General features: G+C 33.1%; 1 pseudogene; it reads right to left on the bottom strand.

Annotated features, from left to right (window-relative positions):
- Positions 1-5,282: 5,282 nt before the first annotated feature.
- LOC114493784 lies at positions 5,283-5,518 on the bottom strand (annotated as a pseudogene).
- Between the last annotated feature and the right edge of the window lie 1,247 nt (positions 5,519-6,765).

Below are 6,765 nucleotides of genomic sequence, written 5' to 3'. Positions count from 1 at the left end.
TTTTATATATGATAAACAGTTAACAAACCCAGACAGTCCAAAAAAGGTATGAATACTGAGCACAGAGCTCAAAAGGAAGCACACACGAGTTTGTTCTTTTTAAACAACTTTATTGAGGCATAATTGACACACAATTAACTGCAGATTTTTGAAGTACACAGTTTGATGTTTGATATTTCTGTGAAATCAGCAATACATTCAGGATAAAGAACATATCCATCACCTTCAAAAGTTTCCTCCATGAAAAATACATAAAGACATGGAGGCTAATAACATGTTACTAAAACATGAATGGGTTAACAATGAAATCAAGGAAGAGATGAAAAGACAATTCAAACAAATGAAAATAAGAACATAATTCAAAACTATTGGACACTGCAAAAATTTCATAGCATCACAGGTCTACTTCAAGAAACAAAAAAAATCTCAAATAATCTAACTTTACAATTAAAGAATCTAGAAAAAGAATAAAAATGAAACCAAAAGTGAGTAAAAGAAAGGGAATAACAAAAGATCGGAGCAGAAATAAGCAAAATAGAGCCTAAAAAAAAAAACCAATACAAAAGATCATATCAACCAAGAGCTGGTTTTTTGAAAAGATGAAAAGATTGACAAACCTTTAACTAGACATATCCTAGTTAAAAATTTCCTAAATAAATAAAATCAGAAATTAAAGAGAAGTTACAACTGATACCAAAGAAATACAAAGCATTATAAGAAAATATTATGAAAACTATATGCCAACAAGTTGCACTATCTGAATAAAATGGATAAACTTTAAGAAACATACACACTTCCAAAGCTGACTCAGGAAGAACCAGAATATCTGAATACATAGGTTACAACTAATAACATTGAAGCAAAAATGGAAAAAACAAAACAAAACAAAACCTCCCAACAAACAGAAGTCCTAGATAGAATGGCTTAGCAGAGAAGACTCCCAGGCTCATTTTACAAGGCCAGCAGTAACCTAATTCCAAAACCAGATAAAGAATCTACAAAGAAAGAAAATTGCATGCTAATTTCCTTGACGAACATAGATGCTAAAATTCTCAACAAAATACTAGAAACCAAATTCAGTAATACCTTAAAAAGATCATATACCATGATCAAATGGAATTTATTTTGGGAATGCAAGGTTGGCACAATATCTGCAAATCAATAAACATGATACACCACATAAACAAAATTAAGAATAAAAACCACATGATCATATCAATAGAAGCAGAAAAAATATTTGATAAAATGCACTACTGATTTATGATAAAAACTCTCAGCACAGTGGGAACAGAGGGAATATACCTCAATGTAATAAAGGCCATAGGTGACAAACCCACAGCCAGCATTATACTTAATGGACAAAAATTAAAAGCATTTCCTTTATGATCAGAACAAAACAGGGATATCCACTTTCACCACTCTTATTCAACATAGTACTGGAAGTCCTAGCCACAGCAATCAGACAAGAAGAAATAAAAGGTATCTAAATTAGAAAGGAAAAAGTAGAACTGTCATTATTTGCAAATGACATGGTATTGTATATAGAGAACTGATGAATGAATTCAGTAAAGTAGCAGGATACAAAATAAATATCCAACAATCAGTTACATTTCTAAATACCAATAATGAACTATCAGAAAGGGAAACTAAAACAACAACCCCAGGTGGAAGCAAGGGAGGGAGATGGGTTTGGCTGGGGTGGGGGGAAGTGGTGGGGAGGGGAAATGCAGACAACTGTGATTGAACAACAATAAAATAATTTAAAAAATAAAAAATAAAACAATCTCATTTACAATTGCATAAATAAAGTAAAATAAAATAAAATAAAATAAAATACCTAGGAATAAATTAAACCAAGGATGTAAAAGACCTGTACTGAGAAAATTATAAAACACTGAAGAAAAAAAGGATACCAATAAGTGGAAGTATATACTGTGTTCATGAACTGGAAGAATTAACATCATTAAAATATCCATAGTGCCCAAAGGAATCTATAGGCTCACACAATTCCTATCGATACAGCAATGGCATATTTCATGTAACTAGAACAAAAATTCCAAAAATTTATATAGAACCACAAAAGACACTGGATAGGCACAGCAATACTGAGAAAGAAGAACAAAGTTGGAGAAATAATGCTACCTGATATCTAACTATACTACAACACCATAGTTATCATCAAAACAGCTTGGTACTGGCATAAAAACAAACATATAGATCAATGGAAAAGAATATAGAGCTCAGAAATAAACGCATACCTTTATCAATATGATAAAGGAGGCATGAACATAATGATGGAATAAAGACAGTCTCCTCCATAAAGTGTGTTGGGAAAATTGGAGAGATACATGCAAAAAAAATGAAATTAGACCACCTTCTTACACAATACACAAGAATAAACTTAAAATGGATTAAAAACTAAATGTTACACTTGAAATCATAAAAATTCTAGAAGAAAACATGAACAGTAAAATATGGGGCATTTCTCACAGTAATATGTTTTCTGATATATCTCCATGGGAAAGGAAAGCAAAAGAAAAAAATTAAAGAATGGGACTACATTAAACTAAAAAGGTTTTGCACAGCTGAGGGAACAATCAACAGAAGGGAAAGACAACCTACTGAATGGGAGAACATATTTGATAAAGATATATATAATAAGGAGTTAATATCCAAAATTTATTTTAAAAATCTTATGAAACTCAACATAAATAAACAAACAATCCAATTAAAAATGGGCAAAGGACCTGAACAGATGCTTCTCCAAAGAGGACATACAGATGGCCAATAGACATATAAAAGGTGCTCAATGTCACTAATCATCAGAGAAATTCAAATTAAAACCACCATGAGATATCACCTCACACCTGTCAGAATGACTATCTTCAATACATCAACAAACAACAAATGCTGGCAAGGATGTGGAGAAAGGGGAACACTTTTGCACTGTTGGTGGGAATACAGATTGATGCAGTCACTGTAGAAAGAAGTATGGAGAAACCTCAAAAAATTAAAAATAGATGTGCCTTTTGACCTAGAGATTCCACTTCTGGGAATATAGCCAAAGAAACTCAAAACGCTAATTTGAAAGAATATATGCACCCCTACATTCATTGCAGCATTATTTACAACAGCCAAGATTTGGAAGCAGCCCAAGTGCCCATCAGTAGATGTGTAAATGTGCCAAAAAGCTATGGCACATTTACACAATGGAATACTACTCAGCTATAAAAAAGAAAATCTTACCTTCTGGTACAATATGGATGAATCTGGAGAGTATTATGCTAAGTGAAATAAGTCAGAGAGATAAAGACAAATACTATATGATTTTACTTACATGTGAAATCTAATGAACAAAATAAACTAACAAACAAAATAGAAATAAACTTATAGATACAGAAAATAGACCTGACAGCTGTCAGAAAACAGGGGTGTTGGGGGGCTGGATGAAAAGGGTGAAAGGATTAAGCAAAATAAAAAAACTCATAGACACAGGACACAGACAATAGTATGGTAATTACCAGGGGGAAGGAAGGTGAGGGGACATAGAAGAGTGTAAAGAGGGAGTAAAAAGAAGTTTCCTCTTGCATTTTTGTAATGCTAATTCTTCCCTCTATGCCTCCCTGCATTCTGAAGCAACCATTTATTGGCTTCCTATGACTAGATTAGTTTGCATTTTTTAGAATTTCATATAAATGGAATTGTATAGTATGCACTCCTTTTTGCCTGAGTTTTTCAATCAGCATAATTACCTGGGGGGACCCCCCAAAAGGAATTTATTTATAAAAAATTGTGTATTTATTCTTACATGTTTAAACTTCAGTCACCTTCAAGGTACTCTACATTTGATGCAATATACCTATCAAGATGTTTTTTCCACTGCTCAAAACAATATTTGAACTTGTCGATTTTGATGCCTTTTATTGATTCTGCCATTTTTTGTTTCACCTCTTCCACATTGGCAAAATGTTTCCCTTTGAGGACTTTTTTCATCTGGGAAACAAAAAGGTCATTGAGGGCAAGATCAGATGAATAGGGAAGGTGGGGTACATTTTTTGGTCAAAAACTGCTGAACACTGCCCAATTCAGGTGGGTGTGCTCGTAAGTCAACTGTCATGAAATGGTCAAACACATTTTGAAAGAGTCTTCAAAAAAAAAAAAAATTCACTGAAGCCAAATGCAACCTCTCACAACAATACCAGTTGGCACACTGATACAGATGGATTCCTAGAACACTCACTTAGCAGGGGAAGCCTGTACTACAAGGAACGCACCCTCCAGAAGATAATTCCAAGCTTTTTTTTTTTGAAATAGGGGCTCGTATTTGAAGATTCAACAATGTTAATGGGTGAATCAAAAATTCCTTTTTATTGCTGAATAGTAGTTCATTGTATGTGCAGACCATGATTTGTTTATCCAATCACCTGTTGGTGGATATTTTGAACATTACAAATGAAGCTGCTATGAATATTCACATACATGTCTGTCTTTTATCTTGGATATATAAGCAGAAAATACCTATCTGTGGTAAGTGTAAGTTTATTTCATGTGCCTATTAGCCATCACTTATCTTCTTTGGTGAAATGCCTGTTCAAATCTTTCATCTATCTCTTTTAATTAGGTTGTTGTTTTCTTTACTATTTAGTTTTGATAGTTCCACATAATATTGTGGTCACAAGCCCTTTGTCAGGAATAAGATTTACAAATATTTTCTCCCAGCTGCTGAATTATCTTTTTATTTTCTTAATGGTGTCTTTTGAAAAGCAGAAGTTTTTAATTTTGATGAAGTCTAATTTACGAATTTCTTATTTTATGGATCAAATTTTGATGTCATACCACACTTCTGATTACTATAACTTCAGAGTGTAATCAGGTGGTATTAGGCTCCTACCATGGTTCTATTTAAAAACTGTTTTGGCAATTCTAGATCCTTTGCATTCATTTGAAATCTTTATTTCCTTAACATAGATGTTTAGTTGCATAAATTTTCCCCTTAAATATTACTTTAAATCCCACAAATTTTGATGTGTTATTGTTTTCAGTCAGTTCGAAAAACTTTCTCATGCTTGTTTTAATTTCTTTTGCCTATACATTATTGATGCCAGGCAATATCTGTAGACTTTACACACATCAATTTCTGATTTCTAATTTAATTCCATTGTGGTCAGAGAACATACTTTGTATGACCTGAATACTTCTAAATTTATTGAAATTTTTTTCAGTTTTCACATTTTTATTGGGGGCCATAGGTGAGGAGATGTCCTTCAGGTTGGTGGAGGTATTCACAGTTTTTTCAGTCATGCCAGGTTGGGTCCTGGAGGCCTTCAGGGTGCTGGGCACATCAGGCATGTTTCCATCATCTTGGACAGGCTCTGGGTAGTTGTAGGGTGTGACCTGTTGATCATGGCAGCATACCTGGTGTGGGGGCGAGGCCTCTGATGGTGAAGGATGCGACCACCACTGGCTCCTTGGCCCAGGCATTCTTGAGGAAGGCATTGAGTCTCCTGGCCATCTTGGTCTCAGCTGTGGCAGCAGTGGTGGCTATTGAAACATTTTTATTGCCCAGAATATGATCTACCTTGATAAACGTTCTGTGTGCAACTTGAAAAGAATATATATTCTGCCTTTGTTGGATGCACTAGTCAATAAATTTCTCTACATAATTGTTCATTTATTATTAGGTTTTATAACTGAGACCAGTTATAGAAATTTCTGAAGATTTTTGTGTCATCTTTTAGAAAAATAATTTTATCTTATAGTTTTCTTTGAATAAATTGCTTGTTTTGCAATTTCTCATGCTGGTCAAGCATTATTCTTAGTTTCTAGATGATGTGCTAAACAATGGGCTGGCATCAGAGACCTAGATACTAGTCCATACAGAGTTTGGATTTATCGGGCTCTCTAATCTGGAAGAATATTACTAATTCTTAGTTCTATGTATTTATAAACATAGACTCAGTAATTATTTATTGATATGACTTTGAGGCAATTTTTGTCAGTATACTAAAAATCAAGGTTGCAATAACAGCCAGAATTGGGAGCAATATAAATGATGCAGGATGAATAAAATCACTTCAATATACTATAATGTATTTATAAAAATGTGTATTATACAGTCATTAAAATTGCTCCAAATACTCTTTTAAGAGCTTTACATGAATTATGTCACTCAGTCCTAACAATCTTACCTTATGACATGAACCTATTATTTTCTTCATTTTACAGATGAAAAAACTGAAACAGAAAGGCTACATAGTGGACTCAAGACTCAAGCAGTCCAACTCCAGAGCAATACATATCCTTATCCACCATTCTATGCACCCTAATATTTCATTATGTAGAAAAAATAGAGATATTTTAAGCAAAATATTATGAAACAATTCATTTAATATTATCCATGCTTATTAAAACATGCAGACAAAGAAAGGGTAGAAAGTACATTCAATTTATGTAGCATGCTATGTGTAAGTGACACAACTGTAGATGGTTTTAATTTTTTTCTTTGTGGTTTTCTTTTGTATTTTGTCTAGCAAAGAATGCGTATTTTACAATCAGAGAATATTTTTAAAGTATTTTAAAGAAAAACCCCAATGTCACATGAGCTCATTAATTTTGATATGAGTTATTAGCAGATGCCAAATTCATTCCTAAACTTATTCTTCATACAACTCAGAAAGATTACAAATGTCTGAAGATAATCACATTCTCTAACTTTATCCCAAAACACAAATTCATAATCAGGAAAGCCAGGTTTTATGAAAATTA

This window comes from Phyllostomus discolor, chromosome 4 (genome assembly GCF_004126475.2).
Source record: "Phyllostomus discolor isolate MPI-MPIP mPhyDis1 chromosome 4, mPhyDis1.pri.v3, whole genome shotgun sequence".
NCBI lineage: Eukaryota > Metazoa > Chordata > Mammalia > Chiroptera > Phyllostomidae > Phyllostomus > Phyllostomus discolor.
The sequence above is the reverse complement of the archived record's forward strand: the minus strand, read 5'-3'. Positions and strand labels throughout refer to the sequence as shown.